Raw genomic sequence first — 26280 nt, 5'->3', positions numbered from 1 at the left:
CTTGTCCCACCCTTTCCCATAGACTATGTTTTTATCTACCAATTAGTTTTTCCGATGTATTTCACATATGGTCGGAGTTCTGCCAAATCGAACCAAACGCCCAAAACATTATTTGGAGATATGGTCGGTGTTCAGTCAGACCGGACAAAGTAACAAAATAAGAAAAAATGAGTTAGTAGGTTTGAGTCAAGGATTTCTTGACCTACATTCTACATTTATCAGATCACACTTATGTAGCAAACAGCCAGGTTTATGGCATAAATTTATTTTGACTGATCAACAAAAACTAATATGTGCAGTCAGAGTGGACCAAATGCATACGATCATAGCGATTAGAGAGCGAATATTGGATTTCTCCGCATCAGAAGATTCTTCCCTTTGGCCTTCAGTTAACACTGGAAAGTAACTCGTATTAAAACACAATGTATATGCTTCTCAGACAATTAATAGTTATAGAAAATTTGATCCAATATTTTATTGTATCTTGTTCAGACCAGTGCGAGAGAGTGTGAAAATGCAATTACCAAACTATTCATGGTCGATTTCAACTGTGGTCTCAACTGTGGTCTTTCATTAACTTCAGTTACACTTTTACGAAATATCGCTATCCCGTTTATCGCTGAAACATATTTTTTAGAAAATTAAGAATTGTACTTGATAATACATACCAATCGATTATTTTTTGGCAAGTAAAAATTGTTTAAGCTATAGAACCGATTTGTTTTGTTTCATATGTTTAGTGGATAAAATTCTACTGAATAAATTATATGATTTTATCAGATTGTTCATAGTGGAGCAAGTCTCTGAATAATATGTTTTTGTTCAATCAGAGTGGACCAAGTTAACATAGCCAGTCGTAAAACCCTCTTGATTTACCTTAAAGAGGTTCTTTTTTGTCATAATACCATTATACGATCTTGCTGAAGAGTAACTAAGAGCAGTAGAATTGAGAAGAGTAATTGTAAACTACTAAAACTATACAGCTTCAAACTTTGAGTTCGATTTACTCGAAATCATAATTATGTTACTTAGTCCGCCCTGACTGAACACCGACCATATGTCAACTTGAAGTTTGGGCTCCCACTAATTGACCGTAGCCGATCAAATATATTATTTTATCGCTCACGTGTTACAAACAGGATGCCTTTGAAGCACTAGGAATATGAATATTTGTAAAATAACACATAAATATCATTATTTTTACGCATGCACTCAGTTCATAACATAATAATAAGTTCAGAATTTCCATCATAACATTGTATAAAAGAACAAGTTCACTTTATGTTGATCGCGTCTGGACTTTTTCACCAATAAAGAAAAAATCATACAAAGAAGATTTAAAGAATATGGTTTTCAGTTCGGTGTGACTGGATATATTTAAAAACAAAATAAAATGGTTGGGAAAAACTTGTGTTTCTTCGTGGCTGAACAGGCCGTAATTAATATAAACTTTGTTTTGACAATCGAGAACCATATTTCGTCAGAAGTTGAAAGTTGTTTTAAGGGTCTTTCAGATTTAACGCTCACGCAACAAATTTTAATAACTTCTACAAAAGTGAACCAATTTTTATTAAAAAAAAAACAAAATAAAGATTATTTTAGGACATTTTCGATGTGACCACCCCTTTTTTCGATAACGCTCTTTAAACGGTGAACAAAATTCTTCATGCACAACTCTAACATTACGACTTCGATGCTTTTGAAAATCCGAGTTATTTTTTCTTTAAGTTCCTCCAAACTGTGTAGCTTATTAACATAGCAACGGTCCTTCACGTACCCCCAGAGGAAGTAATCGACGACGAGAAATGTTGAAATTCTTACCATAAGAGGACAAAGTTTCGTTAAGGCTTTGGTTGCTTGAGTAATACGATTTCACTAAAAATACACGTTCTTGTAAATTGTACATCTTGACACTAAAAACCATCCGATCAGGCTGAACGAGTAGCCGAATATCATCGTTTCGAAGTGGGGAATGCAGTGTTACCGTCGATGGAGCGAACAAAAAATTATAAGTAGCCTTTTTATTTTTTTTGCGTGAGCGTTTAATCTTAAAGTACTTCGCATGAGAAATGCTGTGTCCATTTATTAACATACATACATAAACATAAGTATTCCGGGTTTCAACTTTACCACACGAATGACCTTTACTTTCTGGTTCTAAATGTTACAATCGAAGAAAATTTTAAAAATGTTCAGCCAAAGTGAACCAAGTTAAGTAGCAAGTAGTAGGTTGTATTTGTGATATAACCGCAAGATGGACGTAGGAGTATTTCTGGAATGGTAATCATTTGTTTGAAGTAGCATCTGAATGAATTCTCAATGATGATTTGTTCTTGTTTCTAAGGAACTTAAAACGAAGGTCATCCGCCTCTCATTCTCAATGAATGAATATTTTGAAAGAACGCTAAATGTTTTTCATGTTAGTGTGTTCGTGAATGAGTAGAAGAGGGATTATACAGGTTTCATACAGGGATATTAGGGTGGCAATGGATGTATGGAAGACAAATTCATCATCGAATTTCAAAAATCGGCCATGTACATTTTGTTTGTTGACCTAAAAAAATGATCTGTGCAAAGTTTCAGCTCAATCGGACATGATTTAGGGGTGCCTCAAAGCACTCGAAGTTTTGATTTTCTCAAAAAGTTTTTTTTCGAGATTACACCAGACCTCGATGCATTTTTAAGTCATTTGGCATAAAAAAAAGTCACAGGAGGGTTGTGTACGAGACACGGCCCCATTGTTGACGTAGGATTCCGTTAGGCTATCTGTTGATTTTGGATATTTTTGAAGAATTACATCGTTTGATAATGATTTGATGGCCCAGAAAAGGGTCGTTTTCCTTGGTTGTTGAATATTGTTTGTTCACTTCACCAGTATTTACCGAGTGATGATGACAGAAGGATGCCAAACAGTCGTTGGATGGTGCGTATCAGATAAAAGATGTCGAAGCGGAATGAGATATGATGAAAACCGCCCTCTGTGACCCTAGACGAGATGCGTCCTGTGTTATGTATGAATGAAATAAAGAAAAAAAACTCACCAATGTAATATAAGATAATTACCAATACCGAACACAATTATCGGTTTTTCTCATCAGTAAAAACATGTTACTTAAATATAGAGAAAACATATTTGAAATGGAAAAGGTAATTTTATTTTATAATTTTTGCTTTCTGAGTGTTTATTCAACCCAATACGAATTTTAATTGGACTAACAACACCATATGTGAAGCATATGAGAAATCACTTTTTCTAATATTTTTTCACTTTTCCAATTTTTCTCGCCGTATGAACTATTTCTGGGTGAAATTGAACACAACAACGAAGACAGTTTAAACCTAGTGTCCCGTTTCCGAGCGGGAACACACCATGGTTTTTATTTATGGAAATTGAAACAAATCGTTTCATATATCAAGTCATTCTTAACACAACTGCTACCATATACAATTTTACTTGTGCTAAATTTTTCACAATACATGATCGGTCATTGATATGAAATTTCACGAAGCAACCAACATTAAAGTTCCAAATTTAAATTTTATTTGCAAGAATTAGTCGTATCACTCACCTTACTTGCAATATAAAAATGCCCCCGACTTGCATATATTTGCAATGCCGATTTCCCCCTGGCAGCTTAGTTTTGATGTCTCTGTTAGGGAACACATTTCGGTAGGAACAAAAGCTCCCGCTACCTTCATTTATTTGCAACGCCGATTTCCCCCTGGCTGCTTTGTTTTGATGTCTCTGTTAAGGAACCGCCGCATGTGTCGTCAATTTCGACCAATCAGAAGTGTGTATTTGTTTAGGATATGGATTGAGATTTTTTAATTGTTCGATAGTTAGTTTCATGACATATATAATTTTATTCAATATAAAAATTGTTATTGAGTGCCGAAATCGATTGAAGCAAAAATTTCATCAATCCATCATGAAATGACTGAGCAATAAGCGTTTGAAATTGGACAATTTTTACGATGTGCTCGATTTTCGGTTTTAAATTTGTACCCCAATATGTTCCTGAAAGACGTAATCCTACGTCAAAAACGATTTTCTAAATTCCATTTACTCCCCCTTGGAAGATTTTCGAAGATGAAAAAATTAAAACTTTGAGCGCTTGATCATTTTTTTTGGGCCAATAAACAAAATGTACATGGTCGGTTTTTGAAATTTGACATGGCCATTTTCGCTGCCACCCTAAGGGATACATATGAAATACAGTTTTTTTTTAACTTTTCGTGGTCATGAATAGAACCGAGGCGCCTAGATTATGGGTCCGTGTTCGGAACGCATATTCCGATTATCAAAAATGCAAGCGAGTAAAAAAGGACTCATAGCTTGCATGTATCTGCTATGACGATTTTCCTTTGATTTCACTTTGATTTCAGTTCAGTTCGGCGGCAGAACAGAAATGTGATTGGGAGAGAAGAGCATAATGTGTGAGAGAGACCATCCTCATGTCACAGCGCGATTACAACTGAATGGATTTCCGAGCGGGCTCCAGCTTATATGCAGAATTGTGTGATTTCAATAGGCTGGTACCAAGGTTAAAACCACGCGTAAAAATGGGGTAATAGTGTTTGTGAGAGAAGAGCAATTTGTTTCGTTTGTTTTGATCTTGGTACGTAAATAGATCAATTCACTTATCAGACCGTTTTTACTCACTAAAACGAGTCTTAGAATACATTTGAAAAAATAAAATTACAATTCGATACTAAAGTAAAATGTATGAACGATGTGTTCCGATGAATATAAATATATATAGAAGGTGTATTTGCATATGAAGTAAAATTCTGATTATACGCGAGCGTAACATGAGCAAATTTGTAACACATGCGAATTGGGGCTCTTTTGGTATTAACAAGTTCTTCGGCATAGTAACTCGATGTTGATAATTCCTTAATAACTCCTTAGTATTTTTTTTTACATATACACGTTGCAGAGCTTCAACCCTTCTCTTCGTTGGCCGAGTCATTTTGATGAATGTAATACTTTTCCGTTTACTATTTTTGAAAGCATAGGCAGCCGTGGCAGTGTTCCGAGCTCTGCAATACAATTTTCTTATCCAATGTTAAAGTTGGTAATATTTACATTATAGACCCATTGAACATAAAAAGAATAATTGTATTGACATGACATGAAACGCTATGACACAGGAATAACATTTTATTGAGTGGTTTTTGTAGCTGTTTCGATGATGTTGTCTGGCATTCGTGTCGAAAAAATAACAATGCTTTTACCAACACAAACAAAACCATTGCGGAAAATTGAAAAATGAAAATTTAACTTTCAGAGCACTAGCTCGAGTTCTCCGACGTTTTCTATTATACATTGCGGCGGCAGATGAAAATTTAATATCTTGTGAGTAATCGATTACAGTTTGGTTGATATTACTTGATGGGAAGTGTGCGGAAACGATAATTTTTTACACATTGTTTCGCAAAATTATTGACTTTCGGGCGAGGGATGAGGGAGGGAGATGAAGAAACGAGTGCCATTGTAGCAGCCATTTGTGGCTTCCTTCCACCTTTACCTTAAAGTTTTTATTTGGTCTTCATTATGAGCAGTGTTTGGATTTCGATCAAAATCGAATGATACACAATGTGTCATGCAAGTAACCTCTCACGAACATATAACCAAATATGAGAAGATCATTCAAATACTTGTATGAATGACAGTAATCACTTGTGTAACATTACATGATTAAACCAAGTGAGGAACGAAGACTGTTGTTTGCATAAAGGGTGTGTCACATCAAATTGCATCACGGAAAAAACGCTGTAGAAATTTAATTTTTAGGAATTATATCTTCAGCTTTCGCTTATAATCAGATAAGAGTGTATAGATCACGTTGGCCATGCTTCACTGTCAATTTTTCGTAAATTTGGAAAAATGTCGTCGAACGAAAAAGAGCGTCGTGAATTAATCCTGTGCACTCATTTCGAGAATCCGGAGTTGTCACATCGGGACATCGGTAAGATGCTGGGAATCGTCCAATCCACGGTCAGCAGAGTTCTAAAACGATACTTCGAGAACCTAACCATCGACCGGAAGGTGAAGAACGGCAAAAATAGATGCTCCGTCAGTGAAAAAGATCACAAGCGCGTAGTTAAGCAGTTTAGACGTGATCCGAGAAGTTCGGTCCGGGATGTCGCCAATAAGCTGAATTCGTCAAGTTCATTCGTCCAGCGGACCAAGCAGCGGGAGGGCCTGCGTACATACAAGGTTCAGAAGGCTCCTAACCGCGACGAAAGGCAAAACATGGTGGGGAAGACGCGAGCCCGGAAGCTGTACACCGAAATGCTGACGAAGCCGCATTGCCTGGTAATGGACGACGAAACCTACGTCAAAGCGGACTTTCGTCAGCTGCCGGGCCTGTTGTTCTTCTCCGCAGAGGACAAATTCAGCGTTCCGGAGGAGATTCGCAAGCAGAAACTATCCAAGTTTGCCAGAAAGTACATGGTGTGGCAAGCGATCTGCTCTTGCGGAAAGCGGAGCGCCCCCTTCGTGATAACCAGCACGGTAAACGGGCAGGTTTACCTTAAGGGGTGCCTACAGAAGCGCTTACTATCACTATTGAAGCAGCACGAGGGCCCGACCATCTTCTGGCCGGATCTCGCTTCGTGCCACTATTCAAAGGACGTGTTGGAGTGTTACGAAGCCAACGGGGTCACCTTCGTGCCAAAGGAAATGAACCCGCCCAACGCGCTGGAGCTTCGCCCAATAGAGAAATATTGGGCGATTATGAAGCAGGCCCTCCGGAAGAACCCGAAAGTTGTCAAATCGGAGGCGGACTTCAAGAGAAAATGGATTTCTGTAAAAAAAAAACTACAACCTGACGTTGTACAGAACCTTATGGACGGGGTAAAGAGGAAGGTGCGAGCATACGGGCATGGGCTCGAAGTATGAATAAAAAGAAAATGCCAAAAGTTGTTTAATAGTTTTTATTTTACTGTCTAAAATTTCTACAGCGTTTTTTCCGTGATGCAATTTGATGTGACACACCCTTTATTCGAGCTGTATCGAACATCGCAAACCATTTTCGAAGCCTGCGTACAAGTTTGAACCACTTATATCGTCCCGATCTACTATAGCGAAACCCACTGCACAGACAAGTGCAAAGCAATAAATAATACAAGAAAAATTACGTCATCATTCGGTCACCATTTGCGGAGAGCAACTAATGGGAAAAGAGAGCGGTGTTGCCAGTAAAATTTTGCGGTCTATATGAATATACACATTTCAAGGGACAGCGGCGTTAAAAATGGAAAATATGATCTGTCTACCCTTCCCTTAGCCTCTATCGAGCTAAATAATCATATAGTTTGCACTCTCTGAGACTTGAAAATCAGGATCTGCTATATTAGCTGAATATGAATCATTCGCTTTGCGTAGTCCGTACGATCCTGCTGTTTCATGATGCATGGAGAGGTGGATATGCATATGTTAGAGGCAAAGAAGAAAATAAACTTTATGCACCGAAAGCGTATATTATGGTGCAGAGTTGTCTCGTTCTCTTTCGTGTCGTGATTTGCAGCACGTAACAACAAAAGGATGCCGCTGGGGGAAATGATTTGTGTATGATCATATTTGAACGAACGAAAGCGATTTTTTCAGTGAATGGATGATCTGGCAAACACTGATTATGAGAAACAAAACAAAATGCTTTTGATGCTTCGATAGAAGTGTGAAATTTTTACTCCCTGTTTAAAGAAAAGACGACACTCATAGAGGATTGTAGATAAATTGGAAAAAATGCATTTGATTTCGATTTTCTTGTACCGATTTAATCAGTGAGTTGATCTCTACGCCGTTTAGGAAATAGATTCGTCAAGATCGATCTTTTTATAAAGAACACTCAATCCTGTCATAAACACACAGAAATGCGCTATCGCGAAAATCAGAGAACCAGAGAAAATCAGAAATCGTGCCATAAATAACTGGAAAAAACTGCTAGGAGAAACCAATATCAATAAATCTCAACGTTTGAATTATACGGACATGTTTGCCGTTACGCAGAAGTACTAAGTCTATAGTTGAATATTCATTTTGCGAGTAACACTTTCTATCCTATCCTATTTCAGTCTCCAGAACTTTGTCTCATATACATTTGTGTCCTATTATCACTGGCTATCGAAGGGATGCATTTTTTATGTTTTTTTTCCTATCTCTCTTTTGGCCTCTGCTCCATCGGTAGAAATAAAAATATGCTTCGAAAAAGCAAGGAAGAACATGTTGATTTATATGCAACGCGATAGCTAGGAGGTCAAGCGTATGTGAACGAATCCCACAAAACTTCCTTTTTCTCTCATATTCCTCGCTTCCCGTTCTTCTCAACATGCTTCACACAATTCGAAAGCCCTGTCCATGTCCAAATCTTGCTTGAGCCAGGCTTCAACCACGTGTTCAACGATCGAACCACCAATTTAAAATTCCTCTTCTTCACACCCGAGGCATTGCTTCGTCTGCTTTTGCATAGTAATTTGACTGCCACTTTCCACTCGACGTTTCATCCAGCTACACAGAGCAATGAATTCATCATCCATCTTTCGTGTGTTTGTTGTTTTAGACAAATTGTCAAGTCATGCTAACACCGGGTATGGGTAGATAACCAGAATTGTGACTTCTCCGTGAAAGGATTCTATCCGTTGCAACACCAATAAGTTGGCTCCTTTTTTACAACTCTGTAGCATCCGATCCGGTTCTGATTGCACCGATAAGGTTTCGATGAGCCTCGTTATGGAATTGAATGTTTCCTTGCTTTAATGATGCGCAAGCGGGCCCGATAATGATGAACTCGTTCATTTCCTTATTAGACGGAGCAACATCGATAAAAAAAACAAAGTGATCGGTCGGCAAATCGGTACCGCAGACACCGAAGGAACATTGACCCATTCGGATCTGAACCAGCCGCCGCAAATGGGAATGTGGTTTTGCAGCATGGAAAACGTGGGATGCTGTTTGGTAGCCGCTGCGCTTAGTTCAAGATCACACGACAAGGTATCCATCCTGCTTCTTCTCGCCCATGTGTTCCTCACCCGAAGAATGTATCCCCTCGAGCAAAACCGGCGCGCTATGCCAATTTTGCGCCCACGGGTCGGAGCATAGTGCGATCATCAGCCAGACAGCGAGGCGCGCTAGAGCTTCTACTAACGTTCACAGCGGATGGGTGGGTTTGTTGTGAAGCTATAATGCCGGCATTTAGTAGTATCCCACGCCGGTCTCTACCGGATACATACGGTCGAACGGTACGCATGGTTGAGGAATATTGATGGGTGTATGCTGCTGTCGGCTGAAGGCGGGTAAGCACCGGCATTGTGGTAGGTCGTGTGTTTTTGCTTCTGCGGGCAGCTGAAATCAAATGACGGATGGCTTAATTTTTGGACTCGAACTGACATTGAATAGGCTCTAATAACTCACTCATTCGAATTGATTTAGATGGATGGTTAAGTTGTAACCATGTTCACGGGATGCATTTCCAGCTATCATTGCAGGCGTTTTGTTATCTTCTTCTCTTATCATTCCATAAAGAGAAACGGAACATTTTGATATGCGATACGTTACAACACAAATCTAGTGCTGCTGATTTCTACGTTTTTTTTCTCACGCCTTCCAAAATAATCTTATCATTTTCTTCGCTGTCCGCATAGCCAAGCGCTTAAGAGCTGTTTCAACATAATCCAGTCAGACGGCATATGTTAAGCGGCGATCCAATTTCTCTCGCTCTCCACGCGTAACAGCTACCAGATGTTCGTTTTTGAACTGTTGTTTGTCCGCTGATTTTAGGTTCGAACTTGTAACGTATATTTTATGGGTGGATTCGTTCGTTTCTTCTTTTTTTCGATAAATCGGAGACCTCTGTTATCAAACATGTTCTGTTTTCATTTCCTCTCTTCGGACAACCTGTTTTTTTCTCTCTCTAAATCGACTGTACAAATACATATTTCAATTCGTTGCGGAAGGCTAACAAATTGAGCAAACACCCAGTAGATATTGACACAAACAGCATATCGAACGAGTTGGAAGCAAGGTACGAGAGACGAAAAGAGAGTGACGGTCGAAGCCGTCAAGGCATCGATTGATACAGTTCACACCGCGCTGCTAGTTGGACCTGTTAAATAGTGGAACAAACAGGTCAGCCAGAGCTTGTAAATAAGATTAGATACTTCTAATGTGCTTCGAAGCTGATGAAAGTCGCCTCCATGTCCGAGTCACGACACGAAATATCCATTTGCTGCTGTGGAGAAACTTTTGATAGGTTGAAATGATCAACTATTACTGGTTCGGTATGCTTCTCGAATGGCTTGATCGTAGAAGATAGTAAAAAATGAATTATCTTTTACGAAAGCTTGATTCATTTAGAATTCGGAACCATAAAATTAGTTGTATGTATCTCGGAATTTGTTAAAGGTACAAAAAATGTGAGATTTTGTATATCAAATCGACGAAGAATCGATGCTCTTCTAATGGTACAGGTGTCTTTCGCCATCTTTCACGTAGCTCGAAAATTTCATCATACTATCAAAAATTCGTTCAAATGGCCTGGCAGTAAATAAAACATTTTGGCAGTAGTAACACATATTTGAGTCCTTATATGGTACACCATAGGATCTATGGTGAAAAATGCACCTTTTCGTTTTTTTCACGCCATTATCAATAGCTTTGAGACAAAAATGTGAAGAAAAATACTGAAAGTACATCTTACTGAGGTGTATCGATCAATATTTTCAAACAATTTCTTCATCAAAAAAATCAAATATTAAAAAAAATATTTTATTTTTATTCTAATTTTAAATTAAATTTTATTTTTTTTATTCTGAGATTCAGTACTGCTCTAGTCTATATTCAAATTTCTTCCTACGTCTAATTTAGGTATATGTGATTTTTTTTTCAGAATTTTTCGATGTACAAAAAAAATTATATATATATATCAAACATTTCGAAATTTTGAAAGAAATATTACTTTGAGACCGTCTTTTGCTCTAATTTTTATTTAAATGCATTCGTATGTGTTGTTTTTTTTCCACATGTAGCGTAATTTTTTCTTGATGTTTTAAAAAGATTGCGCGAAAAAAAATAATTTTTTGGCCTTTGGGCATTTTTAGTTTATTTTGAATTTAGAGACCCAGTATTGCTCTGATATTTATTTAAATTTTGTTCTTTATATGTCTAAATTTTGTCGGTATATTTAGAGCATTGTGCTGTACAAAGAGTTTTTTCTCATATCTTGAAATATATGAGATTATCTTTATATCGGATTTAGATGGTTTACCAAATTCAAAGGAGTCAGCAGTACGATAGAGCTCTGTCAGAAAAAATAAAGTCCTTGTGGAAAGATCATTCGGATTAATGAGAAAATAACTTTAAAAAATCCAAATTATTATTATTTTTTAAATTTTAATATTACAATTGAAAACCAGGAATACAATAAAATAATCGATTTCAAGAAAATAAAAATAATGCAGACGATGAAGAAAATTATTTTTGTGTCTCGCAATGCTCTTAAACATTCAGGAAAAAAATGCACCACATGTAGAAAAAAAGACATACGAACGCATTTAAATAGAAATTAGAACAGAAGCGGGTCTCAAAGTTATATTCTTTTTTCAAAATTTCGAAATGCCAGAAAATATATTAATTTTTTCTGTACCGCATTTTTAAATTTTTTTTATAATTACATTTTTTGATGAAAAAATTGTTTGAAGATATTTATCGATACACCTTAGTAAGATGTACTTATTTCTTCCATATTTTTGTCTCAAAGCTATTGAGAATGGCGTGAAAAAAACGAGATGGTGCATTTTTCACCATAGATCCTATGGTGTACCATATAAGGACTCAAATATATGGCACTACTGCTAAAATGTTTTATTTAGTACTCTATACAATATTTTCCATACAGCTAGTGATTTGGTTTAAGAGCACTTTTTACTCCCTTACCCTGCCAGACCCTTTGGAAATATAAAAAAATATTTTTTGTACCGCGTAACACTAAAAAAATCGGAAAAAAATCACACATCTCGAATTAACTTGAAAAAATTGAACGTTTATTTGAAAAGCAGTCATTTGTCCGCCATCGGTAGAAATAGGAATATATCACATGCAGATAGGTTTAGTGTTAAAGAAAAGGATATAATTGAATGAAAAAACTCTAGAAAATATTTTTTTTCAACTTCATTCCGTATAAATAGTCATCTAGCAATTTACGTTACCATGCAATTTACGTAACCTTGCTACACAAGATGCTGATTTGGTGGTTTTAGATATTTGTCGGGAATCTTCTAATTCTTTTCTCGTGTACCAAGGATTATTCTTCATTAGTGTCTCGATGTGGCGGCATAAACATCAGTGGCGGCATAAACAATCCAACGGTGACTTCCTGTTCAGCCCCCTATTTTCATCGAAAAAAGAAATTGAAATAAAATTATTTAAATTCAAATTTGTCAAATCGATTACTAGCCTCATTCTCGGGGTCCTGAAATATCGGTTAAAATTGTCGAAAAAAACGAAAATTATTATTCTGCTGAGACTTACACAAAAACCATTAAAAGACCTAGTAAAAATGTTTATCGGCGATATCAAACATTCAACATTCACTTACTTGAATGAATGGCCGAGCGCACGTGTTTAGCAAACCCTTGACACACCTCCACCACTCGAATCCGAAAGTCATTCACCGACAATTGAAGTGATCCAGCAGGAACCTTGCCACGATAGGATCAACCGCGAGGAAGTGTAATTTACCGGAGCCAAATTATCTATCTCCTTTTCCGGCAGGCCGAAAACAGTTGCCGCTACAATCTGAGGGTGAGCTGGGGGCGGCAGGTTCGTCGATTCCGACTTTGCAGCAACGCATAGCCAAAAAAACTGAAAACATTGCGCTGACGAATGAAAAGAAACAAAAATCCTCTACACCCATTAGTGCTTGGGTAAGCGTAAGCGCATTCGAATTTGTGGCATACCATGAACATAAATAAACCAATTCAGAACCGCTTAAAAATGTTCTGATTTCGTTGCGTTCGAAAGGTACTCGGTTGGTACAACGTGGCCTCCGCCCTAAGAGGCGACCACATTGCTCAGCTTTAGTCACGCGTGCCGTTTACGCGCGTGTGTTTTGTGTGCTGAAGTGGCTGCTCGCGAGATGAGTGGATTCAATCTTGGACAAGAAAATGAATGGTAAGCAGTACTCTAACATCCGGGAAGTTTTTCCTCCCAGTTAGTGTGTGAGTGTTTGCTATTAGAAATTAATAACTGTGCCTTCTCCCCGAGTCTTACGACAATTGAGAGCCGGTGGCAGTCGAATCCATACACCACGTAATAGCTTGGTTGTTTGAATTACTGCTGGTATACCTACTAGAGAGGAGGAACGGAGAAGATACGCTGTGGAAGATCTGAGCAGAAGTGGTCACCATAAAAGTGAGTTATTAATCGTATTGTCAAATTGATGAAAACAGACTTCCAGAAAAAATGATAGTATCGCTGCTATTGAGTAAGCTGCTTACAGCAAGAGTGAACTAACCATTATTTTATGAGTTGCAACTGGTTATTTTATGAGTTGTTAGTGTACAAACATACACATTTTCTAGTTCTAACTGTCCCTCCTATAATTGGAACAAATAATGGAGCGAACTTTTGATTCAAAATGCACAATTCGGAATCTCATTCTATAGAATTTCAAATCTTTTTTCAAATAATTTCTTTTTCGAATGAAAAAAATTTCAAATCCAAAATAATCGAAACCAAAATAATGTTCGAATTGAAAAAGTCCTCATTTTTCGGTGTACAACAGCCAACATCCATCCAGTATACAACATCGTTTGATGTGTAGTGCTGTACGAATTGATTGATCGAAAAAAGAAGGGCTTTAGCAGAAGACATGATTCGTATTCCGGACGTTGTCAGTAAATAGACAGATCCAAAAAAACTGCACATCTTGATTGTATATATGAATTTCATTATTGTTAATGTACCGGCTTCGTTGAAAACCATTATACATGCTCCTGTTTAATTGTAACTACTGTTAATCTTCGATGAAAATCCGTTCCGTGATAAATCACTAAAAACCGTTACTGTGCTAATAGCATGAGTGAACATTTTGATTGAAACATAAACAAAAATTACCATGGCTTCCATTTCTGAATGCGACGAAGAAGTAATTCTGAAAGCTGTTGAATGAGAATGGCTGAATTTGATAAGGTGTGTAACATGAAACGACGCTCTCCGAACGAAGTGCTGTGCATACTATTTTTTTTATTTGCTATTGATAGTTGAGACCTATGGTGGTGTATATTTTTTTGAACGAGGCCGATCTGTAATGTGCGATATTTTGTTCGGTAAAAAAGGGGCCCCGACTTTATTCCAAATAGAAGGTATTCCAAACAGAAGGGTTGTACAGGTGAGAAGTTTTTGACGACTTTTGATTCATTGACTCCAATGATAATTCTTCTAATGTTAACCTACCAAGAAATATTTAGAAACATTAGAAACATCAATAGAATTTTGAGAAGCATATAATTCAGATTGATCCTATCATTTAAAGTCATAACAAACTTGAAAAAAAAAACCTACAAGAAGGTTTTGTTTCGTTTCTTCGCATAAACACTGGCAAATGACTGGCGAAATATGATACTGGTTAATGCTGTTCCACGTGGAAATAAGAAATAGAAAGCAATGGGGAGTGCGGCCACTGAAATCAAATGCCATATTTTGCTATCCACACCTGTCGGTCACTTTCAAATACCATTTAGATTTTACACGAACATAAATCCCAGTCCACTCCTGAAACCGCTTACTGCCTTTTTTTTTGCTGGATACAATTGGATCCCAACAGAAAAAAATTAACAAAATAGGCACTTTTCTCTGCTAAATAATTTAACGAAAAAAAAAACTGGAAGCTGGGGGAGATAGAAAGGATTAATAAAATTACACCTGAGCTATAATAGCGTTAGTGGACGACAATGGGACCGGTTTTCTCGGTGGTAGAAGAAGGCATAAAGCAAAGCAGGAAAGAGATTAAAGGGCCCAATGAGAAATGAGCCGAAACTTGCTTCCATTGATGTTCCGATTTCAATGCTACATCGAAGACAGGTATTTCCTCTGGATTCTGGAATTATGGGTTCCTCGCTTAGTTTTATATTTTTTCTCCTTATTATTTCACGATTTATTTAGATGCATATATTCCCACGCTTACAGTCTTAGAGTCTTGTTAAACAAGAATAAGAATATAGAACATGTTCTCAGTTCTGTATTGTTGTAAAACTAAATCATATTTCAACTATGGTTCTAAGGGGAGTCGATTAGATCTCGCCGCATTATGTTCATGTTATATCGTTCGTATACGATTGTTATTATTCTCCAAGCTCGAAAACATTCTTCCTTTGGGAGAAATGCATTATTTGTATCTGAAAATATCGAAACTAGTCTGTTACAATGGACTGACGACCGAGTTCTAATAGTGATATGGTTTTGGAAATTGATTTTGGAATAGGAGAATTTCAATGTTATATTATATTTTTTTCTGATTTATACAAATTGACGTGATACTTTATATCTCGAACCTAGGTACTCTATAGGTGCCAAAGGCACTATAGGTTTCAATAGTTCGAAGTTTGCTTCGAAAACAGACTATTGAAATCTGTTTGTATACAAACGCCAGCTCGGATATTCTTTTAGTTATAATTGTGCAGTTGGTTGGAGCATGCCGTTACCAAAAGTGAGCAACTGTTATATCCAACTAAACATCAAAACACGCAGCAGAGTCCGCACAACATGAGAGATTTTGTTCTCAGCAAATCAAATCCAGTTCTTTTCAGAACTATCAACACAGTGATCTATCAATACAGAGACATTCGTTTAGCCGCACTTGAAAAAAAAAAAACTTGAAACACTTACAAAACAACTAGGAATGTTCTTTTCATCGGGATACTTATTTGCTGTAGTGATAGTATATTTAAGTCACTTTTATTGAAAGGACGTGCGTCACAATCACACACACAAGGCGGCATCGGTGGATATAAACATTCAAACGTCATACGTTCAGCCGCAGAGCATAAAAATCGAGTTTTCGCATAATCACCAAGCTTGTATCTGTGTTTCTTGAAAAAATACTTGGGAATGTTACAAGATAAAATATTAGATGTGCAACGTTGGTCAGATTAGTGACTTACGTAGAATTTAAAGGAATGGCGAAAGGTATTCTAATGACGGAAGAGGGGCGGAAAATAATAAAGATATTCAGTGAACAAAAGTTTTCTAATCGCTCGATCGTAACAAAAATTGGTCGATCTGAGAAAGTGGTACGGAATTTCTCTAAATAGTGCCAGAAATATGGGATATAACGACCAACAAATGGGAACACCAAAGTTACTTTGCGTCTTAAAGGTCGAATAAGACACGGAGCAACCAGGAAACGATGTCCTGCTCATACATTAAGGCAGAATCGGTTGTTCCAGTAACGAAGAGGCATATTGCGCGCATCTTGAATGAGTCACCAAACATCATGTGGAAGAAACCTCAAGGGAAGCCGAAACTGACCGCCACCCATAAGCAGAACCATCTCATTTTCGCCCGGCAATACATGGAATGGGAACTAGAATGGAGAAATGTTGTATTTTCCGGCGAAAAAAGTTAAATTTGAATGGTCCGGACTGTTACGGTTGCTATTGGTACAATTTAAGTCAACGGCATGCCGTGAGATCGAAGCGAAACTTTGGGGGCGGAAGTTTGACAGTCTGGAGAGCCGTTTCCTATCACAGCGAGCTTTTCATTTGTTTCATTTTCACCCGAATGAACTCGGAAAAGTATCTTCAATTACTGGAGGACGTTTTGATTGGCCATATTAAGAATAACGCTACCGAGGATGTCGTTTTTTCAGCAGGATTATGCATAGATCCACGTTTCCAAGCAATCGAAGGCATGGTTTGCCTTGGAGGACATTCCGCTTCTTGAATGACCTGCTGGCAGTCGATTGCAATCCCATAGAGAACCTATGGAGAATCTTGGACGAGATAGTCTATGCAAACGGATGACAATTTGACAACATTTCCAGTCTCAAGGCAGTCATTCAGGAATGTTGGGCTATAATCAATACGGCAACACTTTAAAATCTGTCTGACTCAATGCCAAATCGAGTTTGGCGAAATGGAGGTGTACATTCTGTATGGAGGTGTATTAGCTACCGATTGGACTCGAAATTTGCCGCACAAATTTTCTTTTATTGAAATTTTAGGATGCGGCTAAACGAATGTCCACCCTGATTCCATATATTTGAATTACTTACAAAACAAAAAGTGAATTTATACTTTTTTTTTAGAATGAATTCGATGAAAATAAACAATAAACGTCTTTTATGAGCAAAACTGTACAAAGTCTGACTTATTTTTAAAAATATTGAGGAAAAATAGGGTGCGGCTAAACGAATGTCTACCACTGTATTGCTTTGAAACGCAGAGTTTATTTTGATTTATACTTATAATACACTATATATGATACAGCGATCAAATACATTTTTTTTGTAATTTCTTCGATCAAGTGTGAATAACAGGAAAGTTTCTGAGGATTGTTCTCCAACACCAGTAGCATATAATCTTCGTATTCTATATTCTCTGAATAGCAGTAAAATGTTGGTGTTGATGTGGCTCAAAATCGTTATATATTGTAACAAACTATTTTAACGTACAAAACGAAGAAAGTCAAATCTGTCGCATCGCGAAAATTATACAATTACGAGCGCTTCTTGCTCAGTTGCTGGAGGCTTCAAACTCAGAGAGCAATAATTTGTCTCCCAAATTTGTCTTTTCAAGCCTCTAGATTCAAAAACTATCACTTATCACTAACGATACAAGCAACTCAATCGGGAGAACTTCGCATACATTTGTCTCTAAAGAGAACGAAAACTGCAGCACAAACTCCACCCCTTATGGTGGGAATTCAGTATATTTCGAACCGTGAGGCATTTTACACTACAAACCAAAAGTGGTGTGCAAGAAACCTGTCGCTATTACCGGAGCAAACAACAACCGTAAAAAATAATGGGTGGGTTATATCTATGATATACCCGCAAGGTGGCCGTGGGACTACCGTTGTCTAAGTGAGCAATATATGAAACAATTTTCGAACTAAATTGAATACAAAATATTTGCATTTTAAGTAACAAGTTTGAACGGTTGCTATGTAAAATCGATTCTTGCATCATTTGATGACCGTCCTTTTACGTTTGATATGACGCTCAGGACTATCAAAACATGTGAACGGAAGAATTGTCAAACGATCATTGTGTTTTATAATGAAATTATTATCTGAAATTATTGCGTCCCTCATGTTTAGGTAGTTCTCGATATGACTATACTATGTAGGCAAAATCTGTATAACTTGTGAGATTATGAAAGATGAACAAGATTTATTCATTTTTATGTATACTTCAGATAAATATTTTCTAAATAAGGTATTTTAATGTGTTGTTTTCATATAAAATATACAGTGACTTAAACTCGTAATAGTACTCCATAAAGTTATAGTGTCATATGAAAGTTAAAAGGTTTTCTATTTGTTTTCAGAATAATGGTTTTTATTTATCTAAGAATGGCGGATGTGTGTGCTAATGTATGAAAATTGTCTCAAACTCATAACCGTACGCTGGTTGAAATCTCTACTCGATTTCGCAGGCGTTGGCCAATTTCCGAATTCCATCATTAGTATGGTATCCCTAGTTCATTGCAACTATCCTTAGCTGTTTTTGGCCTTATCTACGAGTTTTTTTATGTATTCGGAAGGAATATTTATCAATTTGTTCATGAAGTAATTTTTAAAATCGTTATTTTTAGAAATTCAATGGTTTCTAAATTTCCTACACAGATAACTTCCTCGACTTTTTACTGGGATCGATGTCGGAAGATTGTGGAGGAATATCAATAACTTTTGAGTAATTGTAATGTAACCATGTGCGAACTTTATGGGCTTGATCACGAACGTCACTTCACGGTGAAAACGAAATGAAATGTATATAAATATGCATACAAATCATTTTGTTCTCACCGTGAAGTGATGTTCGTGATCAGGCTCTATATGTCTTGAGCTCTTGGTCATTATCTTGGCGAAACTTGAATCCTCGATTCCATCCCATTTATTTGACACTTTTTTTTTTTCCAAAATATATATTTTTATCAAGGCTCATATGGCGTTAGCCTCACGGGGCCGGGAGTCCAATACTTTGACAATTTTTCTTATTATCTATGTTAGTAATATGTAACCGATTACTCGCGGTTGGCTCGAGGTTAGTATTACAAGTGTTTTCGTAATTGGGATGTTGTTGTCTCCAATGCTACGTACGTGTGCCCGACACGGGATACTTCCTATTGGGATGCAGCTGACCCTTAATCAGCAACGCCCCCTTAGTCTGTACCTCATATCTAGCGTGGTGCGTCTTTCTCGACTCGAGGAATCCAGGATAGAATGGTCACTAACCGGCGCAATCATCAGTTCATGTAGAGTTGTCATGAGCGGTACAACCTTTGGCTCTTGTTGAATGATCAGTGGACTGCACAACCTTCGGCCCGTGCATCTGTAAAGAGTGTGTGTATGTATTGCCGCGACTAAGTAAAAGTTTATCGATCGGATAGGAGGGATATGAAACGGGGACACAACGAAGGAAACATCATTAAACGTTGACATCGGCGTTTCTGAGGAACAGGTATAGATGAAGCAGAAGATCAGGATCACGGCTACCTAAGATATCTCGGACGGGGATCTCCGATTGTCTGCCTTGTGCTCTCAGTGCTCTAGAGAGCTGAGAGCGAGCAGCATGGAACCGGATACACGACCAGACAACATGCTCGATGTCGTGATAGCCATCGCCACAATCACAAAGATTGTTTGCTGCGAGCCCAATGCGATAGAGATGCGCGTTTAGGTTGTAGTGATTGGACATAAGCCGAGATATCACGCGAATGAAATCACGACCTACATTCAATCCCTTGAACCATGCACTCGTCGAGACCTTAGGGATAATCGTGTGTAACCAACGACCGAACTCATCTCCACTCCACATGCGCTGCCAACTTACGAGCGTGTACAGACGAGGAATGTGGAAAAATTCATTATAAGCAATTTGCCTTTCAAAAAGAGTGCCTTCTAAAGCGCCCACCTTAGCTAGCGAGTCCGCTTTCTCATTCCCCGGAATCGAACAATGAGAGGGAACCCATGCTAAGGTAATCTTGAATAATTTTTCGACCAAAACCCTCAATAGTTGTCTTATTCTAGTTAGGAAATAAGATGAGCGTTTATCAACCTTCATTGAGCGGATTGCCTCTATTGAGCTGAGACTGTCTGAAAAAATAAAACACTTTGTTTCATATTTTCTTTTTAGGAAGTTCAAGCAAACATTCAGACAAAAGACCGCGAAGAGTTAATTCATGACTCTTTTATTTGCACAATACTGATCTATTTCGGTTTCTAACGTGTCAGCGAAATAAATCTAAAGAAATTTGCGTTCTTCGTTCGCTGGCGGAAATAACGATCCAGTTCGATGTTGACTTTGTATTTGAATCTATAGGATTGTTTGTAGTTTCAAGATTAATGAGTGAATTCAGATATAGACATATTTTAGGAAAAAAACAATCTTCAATGTCTGAAAAAGTGTACATTTGCCAACAATATTCGTATTGCATGACGTCTTTCGGAATCAACTATTAGAGCGCAAGAGTTCTGATTGTTAAGTTAATGGTAATTTGACTTTGCACCTGCACAACAAAATCCTGGTGTCTCCCAATGAAACTTTAGCGTATGCAGTACATACGACGTATCACATTTCTGGACCCAGGAACAGTTCGTTGTAGCCAATCGTGCACTCATATTGGAAAGCAGCGCGTTATTATGCATTGCTTCATTTGTATTATCTTTTAAGTTCGTTTCTTCACCGAAATCAATTTTGCTAGAAAACGCAGAAGTTTAAATTAACAACGTTCTGGAAATGATTAAAAAGTACAACTTGATGCAAACAATCTAGCACGCCTGTAGTAAATGGCTAACCACTTTGTACATGTGTAATCGATTTTTTCGAATTTAACTGTTTCCTTTCAATGTTTTGACGTAGGACTACGTCTTTCATTTCTGTACCGGGGTGTAAGTTCTAAGTTTCGAATACGAGAGAGTGATACTGGACTGCAAGATTTTAAACGTTAATACCTCTTTACCGACTGAATGGAGTGGCATAATAATCATTTCATCCGAAAGATAAAATGTCAACGAATTATTGTGATTGTCACTTATTGGTCCAAGACAATCGTTTTAATAGCTTAAATATTGCTTTGAAAGCATGCTATTGAAATCATAACAATCTAGCTCATTAATGATGATTGGTGATCGCAATGTGTTCCCAAACACGGACGCAAAATCTAGGCACCTGGAGGAACCGTCATAGCGAATATATGCAAGCTGTGATTTGTTTTGCTCGCTTGAATTGTTGTTTGGGAAACCATAGCGGACACACGCAAGGCGTGAGTACTTTCACTCGCATCAGTTTCTGTTCTGCTTTCGCATGGAACAGTCATGAAAAATTGTTTACGTGTGAATGCGTCCGAGCGAAGGAATATTCGCACCCATTTACGCATTCGGCTTGGTGTTCCCGTGATGCAATCCAATAGTATCAGTTTCTGTTCTGCTTTCGCATGGAACAGTCGTGAAAAATTGCCACATCACGATAAAAACGAAATGATTTTTATGCGAGGTTATATAGACTTTATTTCGTTTTCACCGTGTTTTTAGAGTTTTTAGTTTCGACTGCGGTTGCGATGTATCATGTTCAAAGATATCCAAAACCAACATGCAAATCGCAACGCAAATCGAAAATATGGCAACGTAATCCTACTTGAACTATGTGTTCGTGTCTCGGGAACAACCCTTCAACTTTGATTTCGACAATTTGATTACTTGTTGTGACGTCAGCTAGTAAAAATACCAGGAATTTTTTTTTCCAAAAAGGAAAGTTTCATGGATAGTTGCTTTTTTGAAACAAAATATTTACAAGGTGCGCTACAAACTAAATGAATACTTCAACAATCAAATGTTTACATTAATAAATTATAGAATAAAGCTGAATATCAGTTGTAATCTGTCGAAATGTTTGCTTTGTAGATAAATTCTAGGCGCACTTCAAAACCATACCATATATAGCATCGAAATTCAGTACCCTTATGCTGTTAGAGTAAACAGATAAGTCAACAATTGAATGAAACAAAATCTGAAACAGAAATGAAAAAAGGAGTTCGTTCGGCATGGTATTAACCGATGTTAATTTGCCATTCCATGTCAAACCGATATAGTGGTTCTCAAATTTTCGTAATAAGTGGTAATTTTGTTCTTAATCGTAAAATATTAGACCCATATTTTTTTTATTTTTTCATTAGGGTGACCATTTCCTTTTTAGCTTGGTCTGAAAAATCAACCTTTTCCTCCTTTTTCCAAAAATTTTTTCAAAAATTCATAAGTATCGAACTAATACACCGATTTCGATGTTTTTCCAGAAATGAAAGATTCAATTAAATTTTTTCTTGAAAACTGAGGTTTTTTACATAACATATCCAAAAACCAAGTTGGTGTTTTTTTCGTTGCTGAGTTATAATTTTTCAGAGAAGATTGGTTCATTGCTTTCAATTTGATATATCGATCGTCGAAATCAGTGTAGTAGTTCAAAAGTTATTAAATTTTAAAAAAAGGAGAAAAGTTGATTTTTTGAACCGTCCTGAAATGGAAATGAGCACCCTAATAAAAAAAAAAAAAATACGGGTTTAATGTTGTGCGATAAACAACAAAATTACCACTTTTCACGAAAATCTGAGAACCACTATATGGGATTGACATGGAATGAATGTATAACAATATAAAAGATATGTATATGCTCAAAGAACGTAGATGGCATTCGAGAAGAATATGAACTATTATACATACCTCCTACCATAGTAATAATATGTTCTTATATTCATATGTCGTATATTGAAATCATAAATCATCACTGTCAATGAAACCATTCCTCCTACCACCAGCGGTGAAGGCTTATAGATACCAAACCAAACGGGTATACACAATCTAAAGTTCTCAAGTATGGTGAAGCCTGTCTGATGTGAACCTGATCGATGCATCCCTTTTTCAATATTGGTTATGTCCATCCTCTCTCGCCTACTCAGAAGAGGATTTGATTGACGCACGCTGCCTTTTCAGATGGAAGATATAAAGTTAGGAATTGGAACAAAACATGGTTTGTTGTTGACATTTTCTACACAAACTAGTTTCATCATCCATCGTGAAGAATCGATAACGGGTAATGGAAATGCCATTTCAGAGAAGCGTCTCAAACGTGGCTTTCGTAGGTAAACCAATTCAAGCTTAGGCCATATCTGGCAGTGTTCAACAGAGCGCCAATTTGCTGCTTCATTTGGTTTAATTTCTGCTTCGCTTACTTTTGAAGGCGGAACTCAAGCCCCGGAGTTGAGCGACCTTGTCTCGGTCTTGTCTGGGTGAAATGGTGTGATGGTGTGCACAGTAGCAAAGACCATATGTTGCTCCGTCATCTCTGAACAGGGTCCACGATCGAACGAGGCGATCGATTGCTGGCCGAAGAGAGTTGTGTAGGTAAGACGCTACTGGCTATTATTACCTAAAATGATAGATGGTGATTTTCGGAGGGATCTTCTCACGAAAGATAATTTCCATATTTTTTTTTCATTGAAAACTTTCCCATACGCATTAGGCAGATTGTATTTAAAGAAGAGCCGTTCGGCGTGATCATAACACAATGTTAGTCGGCGTAGCGAAGTCAAAATATGGTCACTCTTTTTCTATCATTGCATGCGGCTGTGTTCGGAATAGAAAATAAATAAAACAAAACACGAAACAACTAAATTACAATACGCGCGTAACTTGCGGGAATCGATTCGGTTCACATTAACGTCGATGCTCGAAGGGAACATGTAGATTAGGACGGTGAATTACTCCATTACCCGTCCTCGTTTCGTGTCGGTCACAAATGGAATGTGAAATTGATTCGAAATAGAGTCGAGCAGTTCAACACGATCTAAGCAACTGAGCATGCAAATGAGATCTTTCTTCGGAGCTTATGGGGTTTGTCAACGAAAGCATTGAATAGCGCTCCATTCTTCATCAATTCCCCCAAGAAGTGTTCCGTTATGATCAGATAAATCAAATCCCGTTTCCACGCCACTTGTTCGTTTGAAAATCCACCTAGTTGTGCAAATTTCTCCAAGATGCTCGCGCACACGTCATCCTTTGTCCTCGATGTTGGCAGATTGTGGCTAAACGACAGCGACAGCGTCTTATGTCGCGACGACGACGTGTTTTCAGTATGCTTTTGGCCTCGTCCAAGCAAATTATTATGTGGTGTGTGTATTCATATTTCAATAACATTATCGCTGTAAACCATGATCATCGTCCCGTTGTCACCGTCGCCTCAACTCCAATCGAACGTGATCGTATGGTACACAAACAAGAAAATTGCATCACGTCAACGTGTAGAAGCTGGCTGTGTAAGCCGTAAACAAATCCACCCATAATGGCACGAAGGAGACGGAGAAATAAAACTCGTCTCTGTGCAAGTAGATGATTTTGTCAGTATATGGGCATGTATACATTGGTTGAAAATTATTTACCTTTAGCGCCGCGACACAACAACGCTGTCAATAACCAGTAAATTATGTAAATGGTTGATCTGCTGTTAGTCTTATCGAGTCCTTGTTGATATTCGAGAATACAGTTAGTCACCACACTCGTTGTGGCATTCTCTGGTGTTGAATATTTAAAACATTTTTGTTGGGTTGGGCTATTTTTAACAATAAACATATTGTTAGTGGCAATCAATTACTGCTAGAACAGTTTTTCGAAACACATTTTCACTACACTGCTTATCATTCAATCATTGCTAATAGAAGTTTGAAATGGTGAAATTTGTACAATTATTTCCGAATCTTGCTTTAGCCCAATGATGAGTTATGCCATTAATTTGATCGATAAAATAAAATTTCAATTAAAAAAGAAGCTAGAACTCAACATCGGGCAAGATTTTGAAGTTTTTTTGACATCGCATTCGGAAATAATTGTGCAAATTTCACCATTGCAGTAATTGATTGCCATTTTTACATTTACAAGACCCTATTTCAACCGAACACCAAATGTAGCTTTAAGGGGGTATTCTAGTGTAGGCAAACGATTTTCGGACGTTTTTACGAGCTCCGTAAAAATAAAACAAAGAGTATTTTTACGATCCATTATAGCATTATTTGTTTATCTATCTTTTAACAATAAAATAAAAGTTGAACGGAGAAAAAGGGCCTGATTCTCGAATACACTTCACGGTGGAAACGGAATGAAACGTATCCGCGATGACAACGGCTCGGTGTCGACATCTGGATACGAGATTAGTTTCCCACTAAAACTTATCATTATAATATCAAATTATCTTCAAATGTAATTTTTGTATGAGATTATTATATCACATGAAGAAAATAAAGTTTTCCACTCACATTGAATACCAGTTCGATACGGAGAAGTTAATTTTCATTAATGATTTTTTATTTGAAAAGTGCTTATTCTGCCTGAAAACTCATTATTATCTTCGACACTTCACTAACACGTAAAACGTAGTTCAATGGCGTGCCGTTTATTTCGTTTCCACCGTGAAGTGTATTCGAGAATCAGGCCCAAAATATTCATAACTAGAATAGTTACAAGCTGACGAAGAAAAAAGTTGTGCCATGGCGTACACGACTCCAGCACTTCTGCTTATCTGAAACTAAAAAATCAAACAGATTCTGAATCAGTAGAGATGCCGCTATAGCATGAACCTCGGGCAAGTCAAAAACATTTTTTTTGACAGAATGGCGGCCATTTGAAAATCAAAATGCGGTTTAAAAAGGTTTTTTCTTACGTTTCCCGATTTTTTTAAAATGGTAAAATTTGAAATTATTATTTTTTAGAGGTTCATGCGATAGAGAGATGTATACAGATTGTATTCATATATATTCGACATGAATCGGTTCAGTAGAACTTGAAATATCGTGTACGCCAGTTTGAAAAAACTAGTTTCGAGAAAAACGCATTTGAAGTTCATTGTTATGGCCGTACCAGGTTAGATACCACATCACTAAAATGGCTCTAACTCGATAAATAACGGGTTTTTCGATAAGTCTTTTCTAGGGTATATTCTTCAATGCCTAAACTACAGAAATGTGAAGGAAAACAATTTTTTTTTTTTCTAGACTAGAATACTGCCTTAGTCG

General features: G+C 37.4%; 1 protein-coding gene across 1 annotated transcript in view; it reads left to right on the top strand.

The window, feature by feature from the left end:
- LOC129767596 (uncharacterized) overlaps positions 1-26280 on the top strand; it is a 55687-nt gene that overhangs the window by 1290 nt on the left and 28117 nt on the right. The gene's annotated exons all lie outside the window — the stretch shown is intronic.

The sequence above is a fragment of the Toxorhynchites rutilus genome, chromosome 2, assembly GCF_029784135.1.
Source record: "Toxorhynchites rutilus septentrionalis strain SRP chromosome 2, ASM2978413v1, whole genome shotgun sequence".
Taxonomy (NCBI): domain Eukaryota; kingdom Metazoa; phylum Arthropoda; class Insecta; order Diptera; family Culicidae; genus Toxorhynchites; species Toxorhynchites rutilus.
The sequence above is the reverse complement of the archived record's forward strand: the minus strand, read 5'-3'. Positions and strand labels throughout refer to the sequence as shown.